This window comes from Opisthocomus hoazin, chromosome 3 (assembly GCF_030867145.1).
Source record: "Opisthocomus hoazin isolate bOpiHoa1 chromosome 3, bOpiHoa1.hap1, whole genome shotgun sequence".
In the NCBI taxonomy this organism is placed as follows: Eukaryota; Metazoa; Chordata; class Aves; order Opisthocomiformes; family Opisthocomidae; genus Opisthocomus; species Opisthocomus hoazin.
Window position 1 is genome coordinate 33,962,318 of NC_134416.1, and position 13,640 is coordinate 33,975,957.

Sequence of the window (13,640 nt, forward strand, 5' to 3'; positions counted from 1 at the left end):
TGTTTTGTGGTAACAAGTCCGAGTGAATACTTGGAAAACAAAACGAACGCTGAACCCAGTTACTTCCGACTTCACACGCGGACCTGCTCCAGAAGAGTCTGTACCCATGTGGAGCCCTGCAGTTCTGATGTAATCCAGAATGAAGCTTTTATAGAGTGCTCTCTGGAAAAGACACATTTGCATCTATTAGAAGAATAATTTTATTGTAGCACAACACCTAGGAAAAAAAGTCATTGGTCAGTTTTTCCACAGATATTTAAAACTATTATATTGACTTAACCTTCACAAGAAAAGGCACCATCTGCACAGAAGATGGAACAGAAGATAAAGAAGCAGGACTCAGTTATGATTTTAACCTGTAAAGAGACTAATGGTTTTCTAAAGGTGGCATCAGTTACAATAAAAAACTCCCAAATCAATTTACGGCTGTTGAGATAATGTAAGCACCAAATAAAATAAAACAAGTGAGATCTGCAACTACATTAATAATATTGTTTGGATTATGGAGCCAAGACTCAAAAAGACTAGGTAATACTGTGGGAAAATTAGCAATAGCCTAAGCTGTCTTGGAGAGGAAATTTTATTGTATCAATCACATTTCACATTTTCTGCTGTATTTGCCTTTACCTGAGCATACTCATTCAAGATTTGTTTCCCTGGAAGGCTTTTTTTTCCCCCGCTTGCTTCATATCTTCCAAGATATGCAAGACGACACGCGGAGGCAGTGTCTCTGATGTGCGACTCTGCCATTACAGCTTGTGAAAGTTGGTCCCTAGCATTTCCAAACCTAGCACAGTAGCTGTAAACCCATTCCCACCCTGCCTGTTGTAACGTCTTCTGTCAGCAACTTCAGAGACAACATGAACTTCATGAACTCAGACTGAAACACCATTAAAGACAAGATGAATTTATTTTTGAAAAGGGCATGTAAGGGAGGGCTGTCTTATGGTGGCGGAGATCTCGCAAGCTAATGGTAGAGAGTGCATTTTGCAATAGCTTTCCCCTAAAGGGAAGACGTTTGGGTAAACTGAAGCTCCAAGCAAGAGTATGCTTGGTTTGGTTTCATTTCCACTCAGTTCACAAGCTTTTTAAAGCAGAGACATTCCCAGCAGGTACGCAAGTGGGCCTGAATAGACATACCGCAGGTACTTTGTCATATCAAACCAGACTGTAGTTGATGCAATATGAGCTAATTAGGTGACTGAAGGTAGATGAGGAAACCTGGAAGGGCAAGGTAGTTCTATGTGTAACTAACTCCATCGACTTCATGCTGGAACTGCAAGTGATGTATTCGTGAGCCACAGAAATGCCTCCTCGTAGCATCATGAGAAAATGTTACGTTACTCCACCAAAATCCATATAAATCTATATCGTACATATTTTTACCTAGCCGATGTCCACATACATCAAAACAAAACTGGTTTGGAGAACCTGAAATTCTTGTATAAATTCAGGCATGATGAATTTTAAAATTTTAAACTCTAGCTTGGTAAATAGTAATGTAACTTGTACCCACCAATGTGCTTTTTTCATGGCTAGGCTGGGAGATCTGGTGCCAAATATTTTCTGCTCGACACCACCTAAATGCTTTACATCACTGAGCCTCCACTTTTGACAGTGACCAACCAACACCATGTCGGAGAGGAGCAGGCAGCACGGGGGAACTGTCCCTTTTTCCCCAGCTTCTGGGGGTCAAGTGTTCAGACCACCGGCTGCCTCTTCAGCTGCAGCCGGCCCGATGAGTCGCTGCCTGCTCAACAGCCCGATCCTGCGACGCTGTAGATCTGAACGAAGACAGCAGCCCAGTCTCAACACCGTTAGTGGATGACAAGCCATTTAACTGATGCAGGTGTATTTTCCCTTCCTTGCAGCGCCTACAGGATCCTGTCAGTTGGTGGGCTGTTACTGATTTTTACAGCTTCATATACATCCAGCAAAACATTTTGTCACATGCTCACCTTTAGGTTCAATTGTATTCCTTATGGTGCCATGCAGCATACTTAGGGAAAATCATGACATGCCTGGGAATATGTCATGACCTAAAGGGCTACCCGGCCTGCGGGTGGGTAGAGATCACGACCGTGGGTTCGTAGGGCTCCGTGATACACAAGGACAGGAGGCTTTGATCCTCTAGGTATCTCCACTTTTTTACAGATATAACCACAAATACCACAAAAATCACCAACAGCAAGTACCTCTGTGATTAATAAAGTGAGTATATACATATATCAAGCTGTTAGAAATTACAGTCAGCAATCAGTAATATGGTATCAGTCAGCAGAATGGCAGCAGTCAATAATAGCAGCAACCAATAGTGTAGCAGGAATCAATTACAGCAACAACCAAGTAGGCATACACTATTGCAGGTTACTACAAGCTTATCATTAGTGAAGCAACTTATCAACAATGTAGCAGCAGATATACTTATGATAGATGACTTCTATGGATATATAATACTGGTATCAAGTGAATTAGCTTAGACAGATTTCAGAAAGGGCCAAACGATCCCAAAGGAGAAGACAAATGGATCCTTGTTGCCATCCCACAAGTGGGAGGACAAGCCCCCAAAACTGGGTCCAAATGGGGCCCAGTAAGATAAACAGACAGAGTCTCACTTCGGAGATGATCATTGTCACCAAGTCTGGAGTCAGTCAGGCGTCTTTGGTGAGCATCCGAGAGATCATAGAAAGTTTGTGTGCAATTCAACTTGTTCAGGAAAGAAAAAGCACATGCAGCATGGGAAGTTCTCAGAGAGAGGGGCTTCGTTTTGGAAAAAAAAATAAATCCCTCTCATGTCACAGAGGCATGAGGGTATAGGACATCACTACCTTGAGCAGCCAATAGATGCTGTTAATTTCGATTTTTCACCTGTAACAGCCAATAGACGATGCTGCTTTCTGTTCTTTCAGCCCCATTTTATTTTCCCAGACTGTTTCCACGTTTTTCAGACAAGAAGTTGCCAAAGTCGCCAGCCGCACTTCTCAAAGGTGTTTCTGATTCGCAGGCGTAGTCCCCTGGCTCGCAGTTCCATGCCTTTCTCTGTCAGTATTTTTCAGCAGAACAGCATTTTTCAGCAGAGCCCCCCACCCCAGCAAGCACCAGTGCATGTGCTGAGCCCGAGGAGGCAATGCTAACATTTCTTTTTAATAATTGTGTTTGCTGAAGCTTTCTTTTATCTTGTTTGTTCATTGGAATTATTTTCTCTGTGTTGCTACTGCTTCTCTTGATAGATGCCTGCATTTCCGTTTCACACTTTGTCTCCCACAACAAACACATTTTTTCAGAATTCTCTGCCATGAATGTTTGTCCTTTAATTAACAGCTCCAGAGACTGATCACTGTCTCAGCTATACCATTGCAAAGCAAGAAACTTTATCATGAACCACAACAGCAGTGTTGGAATCTAATTATGATTACAGCTGTTAGAAACAAAGATAAAAGATACAGATAAATAGTGATCTTCACAAACATCATTAGCATTTGACGTGATTGAGGCTTTTATTCTCAAAGCTATGTAAGTGCCTGACTCCACAAACCAATGGGAGGGTTCTTCTCCTTTTAAAGTCAGGATAAGTGAGAGGGTTTATTGCATTTGCAGTCAAAATGTTTTTCTTTGAATGCCTTTAATCACAGCAAAAAGAGAGGGAGAGGAGAGTCAGGGTCAACTACAGTTGTCCATCCCTGACAGATGTTTGTTTAAGCTGTTATTACAGACTACCAGTGAGGGACACTCTGCAGTTGTTGCCTTCTCCTTGTGCCACTTAAGGTTGGAAATGTTTTTACTAATGTCTGAAATGAATCTTCCTAAAATTTAAGCTCATTACTTCTTGTTCCATCCTGTGTAAGCATGTAAAACAAAAATTATTCTTATATTGAGTAGAAAACTTAACAGAACTGAACCTAAGTAAGGGTCTTGCAGAAACCCCAGTCCTTCCATTTTTACAACAAACCATGGAGAAATACAGTTTTCCTTGTAATTTTGTACTAATTTAGTCCTATCTCTGTCTCCTTAACACCCTTAAAAGAGCATCCAAAGAGAGTGTCAAAAGCCCCTATTAAAGTCAGGTTAGGTGGCATATTACTTCTTCCTTCACCAAAAGACCCATTACCCTTTTGAAAAAGAAAATATGATTGAATTGACGGAATTTGCTGTTGACATCTATATTGGCAAGTACCAGATTTTCTTTCATCATCCAGATACTTACAGTTATTTTTCAGTTGTTGTTGGTAAGGCCTGTTATTCCCTATTTCATCTCCAATTCTTTCCCTCTCTCCTAAGGGCAAGTGTTTTTCCTGAACTCCTGTTCCTCTCCCGTATGTTCTCCACTGAGATTGCTTCAGCCTGTCTTTAAACATCATACCAGGGAATTTACCAGCCTTGCTGAAACATCAAACATCTAAGAGTTTTACCTTCCAAGACCTCCCTACCCTATCCTTCCCCTATTCCAGGGTGAAATCTTACACATTTTTGGCTGGTATTATTATAGATTTGCTCATCATTGAACTTTTTAGGGAAAGTCGAACAAAAGAAGAAACTGAATGTTTTGGCTTTTTTCACATTGAGCTGTTCAGCGAGTGAAGCAGAGGCCCTCCTCTTGCCTGACTCTTCCCTTACTAAGACTGTTTATAGCCAAATTTCTTGTTATTTGCCATCTTCTTCCAGGTGCATCTTCCTTTATGCCTTGATCTTTCAGATCCTGCCCCTAACTGCTCATGATCATTATTCTTTTTCTGTAGCTACTCGTATGCCCTCTTTTCCATTTTTTTTTTCTCCTCTTGCATTTGAGGACAGGGACAAACTGGAAAAGAGGCAAGCTGCCTCTGTGTCCTGTCTGAATTTATCTGTATCTGTCCTTCATAGTGTTCCTTTCTGAGTGCCAGCTGTTCTGCTTAGCTTAGCCTTCCCTCTCATCGGCTTCCCATGAAATTTTAGTGATGCGTGACCTCAGTTCAGTCAAACCTACCTTCCTGAGGTCTGTTGTTTGTTTTGCTAGTCTCCTTTTTTTCTTCACCTTTCAATTGTGAATTCTCTTTCTTTCGGCTACATTCCTGCAAGCTGTTTTCAATTGCAGATTCTCTCTACTGGTTGTTAATTAATTTTCTGGAATTAACTTAACCACATCTTAAATTACAAAAAAAGAGATAAGAAACTCTATGGGAATTAGGCACTAAAATACTGCTGAATGGCCAAATTAGAAATGTGCATTCTTAACTCATTCAGCACACCTAGCAATACCACAGTCTGAAACTCCCTGGGGAAAAGTTTGTAGTAAATTACTGTAATTAGATAAAAATTCTTTGATGAATAGCAGCAAGAAGGTTATGTTAATTAATTGGTACCCTGTTCTCTAAGATGCAGGATAACAATTTTAAAAGCAGTCAACATCCCTTCACACGTTAGTGGTGTAACAGGAGTAAGTTTCTTTCAGGATCTGGCTCACTGCACCAGGACATGGGAAGTTTTCAGATTTGTAGTTTTCTTGCTGGTTTTTGGGAAGAGAATTTAAATTTAAATTTAAATTTAAATCCAGCTGTCTCTATCTGGGGCCCTCAAGGTATTTGTTCATATTTCACCATGAAGGGAGAGGGGTTTCTGGCATGACCTCCCTTCTTGCAGCAGCAGCTCCATTTACTGGGCCCTTTGGGATGGCAATGTGCAGCTCAGCCCCTGCCTTTACTTGTCTAAATTCCCCTAGACTGTGTCCTGCCTGCCCTGTGGGCGGGCAAAGTCGCTCTGAGCTCCCAGATTTGGATCCCCATGAAGTCCAGTGGAAGCTGCTGCTTTCCCTCAACATGCAGCTGGATGGAAAATGTTGAATGCTCTGTAGTAGCCACCAAGAAGGGGGCTACAAGGTTCATTCTTCTCTTAGTGGGAAATGATTCAAACCACCATGGCTCACCTTTCAAAGGGTGTGTAAACGAGGGCAGGGTAGGCTCTGTTTCACCTGCTGAACTTGTTTCACTGTGTGGAAAAACAAAACGTTCAGTGAGTCATGGAAAGTGAGCAGAAATCCTGAGAAAAGCGGTTGGAGGTGGAGTGTGATGCCAAAGTTTGTGTATGCATTTTGCATGGAACAAATATTGCATAAAATATTGATGCAATCCCTGTGGCCAGGCCCAAACCCACTGTTCCAAGCTTCAACGCAAGCATCTAATTGCAAGGCTGAAAATCACAGTCTTGCTTTCCAGTGCGACGAAACTTTTTTCACGTCAAGCAGGGCATTGCAACAGGGGAAAACTGCGAGCAATCTGCAGGCAAGGCACCTTAGTGCAAGTTGTGAGCCTGGACTCATTAGGCAAAAAAGGGCATTGAACCCAATTTTCCTTGACTTGCATGAGTGCTCTGCAACTGAGTGATTTCTAAAAAGAGTTTGTTCCTCCTGCCAATCTATGTTGCAGAAAGGGAGTGAGCTCTGCCTCTACTGCCAAAGGAGAGGCTCCAGGTGCAGGCTCAGAGCTGTGAAACCTGCATGGAGGGAAGCATCACTTCATAGCACTGACTAAGAAAGACACCTACGGCCCAGAGAGGGATAAACTTAAGAAAAATGTCAGACCTCAGCACTTCCAGCCACCTAATTTCCATAGCTCCCTGACAGGTTTGCTGCTGCCATGCTTGAATCCACGTATGTATCTATACAGGTCTCTCTCGGTGAGCTCTTTCGAGTTATTTAAGTGTGTTGATGTCTTATTGCAGTTGTACGAGAGATAGATAGAAATGTTACCTTTCTCTGATCAGACTGCTTGCTTGTCTAATGATAAGTTACGCATTAGTTCTGTCTAAATTATACATTAGGAAAATGAGTAAATGGGTGAGTATAATCAAGCACTGGAATAAATTGCCTGAGGAAATCTGTGAAAAGCTGCATCATGGGAGACTTTTAACAAGACATAAGACAAACATCTGCCAGGGAAGTGGTAGGTAGAGCTTATCCAGTGTTTGGGTGGGAGGTAGAATGGCTGATCTGTGGAAGCCCTTTCCAGACATAATTTTCTATGATTCAGACACCTGTGACTGTAAAGACTGCTTCACACCCTGTGTGCGTAATATGGCCTCTTGATCTTGATAACAGCACTAGATCCAAACCTATTATGTCACTTGCAGCTTCACACTTCACAAAAGTTTATTTAGTGAAAACAGCATCTAAAACCTCCACAGTGCAAGGATGTTAGCCCTGTGTCCAGGCAGCAGATAAGGCACACTGGAAAAGTCAGACATATCTGCTGAGTTCTCAGCAGTAAAAGCTGTCAGCATAGACAGAGGAACACAAGCGACAGGCAGGTGCTTACAGGGAAGAGACGCTGTGATACAGATTCTGGGGATGCTCTTTGCGTTTCTCCCAGGTGGTTGATTTAGTTAAGGGCTCAATCTGCCTCAGCCATCACCAAGTGCATCGCATGTGTCAGGAGCACAGGCATGGAGGCAGCAGAAGCCTCTGCTCTGCTTTCTGGTGGCAAAAGCAAATATTCTGGTCATGGAGAAAATGTTGCAGGTAGTGTTTGAGCATTTCTAACCAGCTGAGGTTAGACTGAGCATCCAGCACTCTGTTCATACAGCTTCAAAGCAACACCTTGTGTGCCTGTGTGCAGCAACCCCCAAATCTCTCTGTTTAGGACCAGATTTCTATGGTTAGGACCATTAATGCCTCATTTGGAAACCCATCTCTCCAAATCCCTCTTAACTTCCTCATGAACCCACTTCTCCTCCTACACACAAATGGGTCATTGTTTGCCTTTCCTGCTACTTACAGGTCTGTACATGGAAGACTTTCGGAGCTGCTCATGCACAAATGTTGTATTTCTGCCAGCAGGATGACTAACAGAACAAAGCCAAAGACTGTGACTATCCTCATAAGCTGGTTTTATACATCTCAGAATAACAGTATATTTTAAACTGGTTTCTGCAAAAGGACCAGCCACAGAGACATACTGAAGTCTTTTTTTTGCTGGTCACTACTGAATGGCGTGCTAAGCATTGACAGCAGTGAAGAAGCAGCAAGTTAGAGAACCCCATCTTTGTCAGTGGGAGTTCAGAAAAAAGCACCTTGAAGACTAGGGCTGTGAAGAAGGGAGGTTGTTAAGCAGAGATGAGAAAACTGAGGGCATACTTCATATTACCGAAAGAGCTCAGGCAGCTGCTGCAAAAAGTAAAGGAATAAAACATTCAGTGGAGACAGAACAAGAAATAATAGACATAAACTGCAGCAAGAAAGACTAATTTGCGTTAGAAAAGAAACTCAAAGAGATTGGGAAATATCTGCTTGCAAGTTGTCAAGAACAGTTTATGCAGATACCCATCAGAAATGGGATGTTAGTGATCATCTCTTCAGGGACAATGACCTCTCAAAGTCCCTTCCAGCAGTATTGTCTGTACTTCTATGATAAGATACAGAACAGATGCAGATATGACAGGAGCTGTTAGCAACTGGAAGAAAATCCAACTAATTAAAAACTTTAGAAAGTTACTCTCCTTTGCTGCTCTGCCTCGGGAGACTGGAAGGTCCCTGGGGCAGTGTCTGAATACAAAAAGCAGACAAACACGGAAGCAGAAACCAAAACTTTTGCTTAAATGACATGCGTAAAGACACTTAGATGATGGAAACAGAATCTACTTTCATTTCTCTTGGGCTTGCTGCAGAGCTGGAAGATGTGTAAATAGTTACAGTAGCAGCTAATAACAGGCTTTTCGTTGTCTGCAATGTCACCAGGAGGGAATGGAGAGGTCCTCTAATCATTAGTATGCATCACTACTACAGCAGTCAAATGAGTCCAACAGCTTTAATGGCAGCACCATCAGGATATTAATTATGGAGTTAGACAAACCTCTAACAAATTGGTAGAATTGAGGCCACATGCACAAAATCCTGATCTTTAAGAGGTACACTGCACCAGATGCAGTGATACGGTTTTCGTCCAACAAAAGGCGGGAAAAATTGTTGTTAGCCGTTCATGAAGAGAGCCAAAGGTGTCCCATTTGCTGCTGCAGATTTCAGACTAGCACATTTAATCATCCTAAGCTGTCAGACGTGAGCCACCGGGGAAGAGTGAGGAGCAGTTACACCACTTGAGCACTGCAGTTTTTCTTCTTTGTTGCTGCTTGCACACTCAGCAAAAAACCTGTAATTCTACTGGCTTGTTGAAACAAGACCTGCTGATTTCTGATCTCAGCTTTTTGGACACTATCCCTCCACACTCAGCCACGTTTGCCACAAAATGTAAGTGGCCCAGCCCAGGTGTTTCATAATGCAACCGAACACTCTACTTGTTATGCAATGCAGGAAAGGAATAAGAAGATGTTTCTGTAGGAAAAAAAAAAAGTATTTTGACCAGGGTCATGTTGATTTGAAAAATTTTTGACAAGGGAATTTTACAAGTATTCTGGGACAGCTGGATTTTCAAGCTGTTGGGCTGAGAGGGCTCAAGGGTGTGTAGTGAGCAAATGGAGAAATAGGACCCAAGTTGCAAAGTAGGAACAGACATACACAGAAATGTGGCTGCACACCTCGACAGGGTGACCAGTGCATGTGAAAGCAGGGTCCAGGGACCCTGACTCCAGCTGCCCAGAGCACGCTGTGTCTCCTCTCCAGCTGCCTGCCCAGGTCTCCTTCCTTTACAATGGAGCTGAAAGGGATAGAGACAAAGAGCAGGGGGGAAAGGTAGACCCATAGGAGTGGCAACCACGAAAGCCAGCACATGGAGGGAAGAGTAACTAAGCATGGTTGGAAGAAACTCAACGTAGGCAAGGAGTGGAAGAAGCCTCACGCAGCTCAGATTTACCTGATTTTTACCCAGGTCAGGGAAAGGCTCATCCATCCAGTCAAAGGCCAGTTCCTTTCCTACAGTCAGATCATTTCTTGTTCATGCCAGAAAACGGCTAGCAAGGAATCTACATTCTTCATAACTGTAATAGTTTGAAATGGGAAACCCAGGCTAAATTACTTTCTACCCCCAGTTTGGCACACCAAGGCCGCCTCCTTTTAAGACTAACGACCTAGTCGAAAAGCTGCAGGGCATTGTGGAAGCCAGCGATCTCAGCCTTCCTTCCTGATGATATTCTGCTGTGTATGAACCATATTTTGGTGCCAAAAAGCAGAGTGAAAAATTACTGGGTAAGATCTTTGGTCCTCTACTATGTTTAGGAAAAGATGCTCCTAAAAATGCTGCTAAAAACTGTTCCTCCTGGCTACAAACTGGCTAATTACAAGTGGGCGATGCTGAGTGTGATGTATGCTCAGTAATATTAGTGTGTGAGGTGAAGGCAGAGATGTGGTTTGTAGGAGCCCCCTGAGTTTAGACCCTTCGATTTTAGGTACTCATAAAACTGACATCAATGATTTCGAAAGGAAATCACACCCAAGTTCACTTTTAGATGTGTGTGCTCTGCCTGGACCGGGCAGCCCTTGCTCAGTGTGACAGCTGTTGTTCACACTGTTCTTAGAGGCCTTTCCCTGTTCAGTTATATTATAATTCACGCACAGTGAGCTGGGCCCTTTCTCTCTCCTTTTGAAAGCCCTTTCCTTTGCTTTTGCTACTTGTTTCTGCATGTCAGTTTGACAACAACATACATCGTGTTTATCAAGAAAAAGCAAACCCCTTTTTTCCTGCTAAGCCATCAGTTTGACGACATCACTTTTTGGAAAGAAACCACACTATATCATTCAAATCAAGTTTATTTTAAGAGAATCTCTTTTTAGAGGATGGTGATAGAAGTGAGGAGGCAAGGGACATGTGATCTTTAGTTTTAGTTTTATTTTTTTGTGTTTTCTGAGTGCTCTGCCATGGTTTGTCTCTGAAATGCAAAGATCCCTCTCCCCTTACTGGACAAAAGCAGACAGCAGTAGCTTGGGCCCTGTAGCTTTACTTTTGATGCAGGAACAGAAGGTCAGGTTTAATGAGCCTGGGAAATGTTTTTCAAATAACCCACCAAGCTATTTGAGTATGCTTATGCATGCACAGTGTATGATGGTGAGAAACCCATTTGAATCTGTCATGATGATGGTTATCAGAAATGTATCACTATATCACTACTAACTTTAAAGTTTCTTGGATAATGGGTCCATAAGATTGCAGGTTGTGTGAGTAGGGCATCTTGTCTGCTCAGCTTGTTCCCATTACCAGCCCACTGGATCTGCCTCTGGAGCTGGGACCAGTCATTAGGAGACTTCATTCTGCAGCAGAGGCTCCAGTGCCACACGGTGATGGGAGAGAGATGCCATGCATGCCACACAGTGTGAGTGTGACCTGGGAAAGCCAGGAGAGGATCAAAGGCCAGGGTCATGACTGTCATGGCAATAATATAGGTGGACAACGCTGCTGGCACTGTTGGGCATCAGAACTGTTCAAGACAACATTTCTGGGAACCTGTCCAGGTCTGGGAGCTGACACCTAATTTCCCTGAAGAAGCCATTGCCATGACCAGCCCTAATGTCTGATGGGAAACCCTCCAAGCAGAAGTGAGCAAGCCAGCTTGCCAGGAGCTTGCTACAGCCTGCAGAACTTGTGGACAGACTGGTGAATCTCTGCAAGCTTTGGGGCTGCCATTACAGTTTGGCTGATTTTAGGCAGAAGGTAACCACATATGGTTTGTATCTCATGGCCCCCATCACAAAGGCTGATACACCTGCAGTCCTGACTTCACATAAGACTGAAAAGCAAAGAAAACCTTGGAAGAGCTGGTGTGTTCAGAAGCTTGTCCATTTTTTCCCTACAGATCAGCTGGTCTGTAAATACGGTTATTGTCCTTACAAACCCTGCCACTCTCTTAGACGTCTTTGTTGGCTTGGGTTAGCAGAAATTCACAGTCTCCTGATGGTACAAGACAGAGAGAACTAGGTCTCCTCTTTAGTTGATGGCATTACACAACTGGTATTAGAAAAGACATAGTCAGTCAGCCGATCAACACCTAGCTCTGACCTGGCACACTATAAATAAATAAATATACATTAAGAAATTCAGTGTAGTCAGTCCCCAACATTACAAAAAACCCAACAACCATGAGCTCATATAGCTAATTTTAAATATCTGCATATTGAATCAATAAATTAGATGTTTTTTCTTTTTGAGTACACATTTTCAGGTTCTTTCTTTTTCGTAGTCATCAAAGCTAGAAACTCAGGTTTTAAATTAAAGCCTCTCTCTCTCACAGGACTTGAAGGAAGCTACTGAATGTTGAGAGGTGCAGGTAAACCCATCACTGTCAACACTGATAGCAGAGTAGAGATAATCTGTGCAGATACTATGGGGAATATCTCCAAAATGATGGAATCAGAAAACAGTCACATTTCTTAGAAAAAAATATTTTTAAGAAAGCTATAAGAAAGATCAGATTTATTATAGTCTTTTGACTGGTTTTAGATGCTTTGCAAAACCAATTTATGATACCACAGAATAACTGATATTGAGATAAATAAGCTGAATAGCAGAAAGCATCATCATCTGTGTTCTGTGAAGGCAAGAAGTGTTTGCTCTATTGTTGCTCACAGCACGATAAATCCTGTTTTGCTAGGGAAGATAAATGGTAACGTACTTTTTTTTTCTTCCTTTTTTTTTTTTACTTCACAGCTGGTCAGTCTTCATATCAGTGACAAGACTTCCAGAGCACAGTTGCACTCGCCAAAGCTGAAGCCACCCAGCTACAGGCTATTTTCATCATCAGTTCCTGTCAGGGCTTTGGCACATAGCTTGAATTGCTTTTCTTAGCAAGGCACCTGCTGCGTTTTAAAAAAGCCCTTCATTTCCCCAGAAAGAAAATGTTGTGGAAGCAATCTGCCAGCTTTGCTGGCACACTTGAGACTTCTGTCAGCCAGCCCTGCCTGCACACGTAAGACTCCCATCAGTTACTGGAAGGTGTGCATATTTTTCCAGGTATGTTCTCAAGGGCAAACTGCACATGTCTTGCAAAGGTGTGGGAAGCAGTATTTGGACTGTTATGCCCTAAGGATGATAAAATCACTGTTTAAAGGGTGTCGTCTTGAATAACAAGTTTTCACCACATCACAAAGCTTTATCCGTCACTGGGCAATATTCAGTGTTTTTCATACACAAAGCCCATGCCTCTCACTCTCTTCCTAGTCAAGGATTCATTTTTAAACTTCAGATTCAGAGTACTCTTGAATTTCTTCAGTAGGTTTCTGCAGTTCTTTATGTTACATGATTGTCCACGTTAGTGTGATGGGGAGGAAAGCCTTAGGCGAAATATTAGCAAGTTGTCAAATTCTTTTTAATCCTATTCAGCAGTAGTAAATCTAAGTTTTAGTGACTTTCATGTTTGTGAGATACCTTCATTTTCCTGAGTCTCAGCTCATTGAGAGATCAGTATTTTAATCCTGCTTTACCCAGTACCACTTTCTCTCTTAAGTAATTGTTTAGAGTGGGATTTGGTGAAAAGAAGATTAGGGAAATGGTAAGGGCATGGAGAGCTGCCTACCAGAAATGACACACTGGTAGCTTGAATAATTGGCCAGTATTAGCTGTAGTGGGATGCATCTCATTGGGATTAAGCTTCAATGCACCTGGGTTTCCCAGGTCCTTCCACAGAGAGTCATGGGGCAACAGTCTTTCGGTAGGAAGTGTTAATCTTTTTTAGTAGGTGTAATTGCTTACATCACTCGCTGTTGTTTACATCACACCCGGTTATTTTGGGCA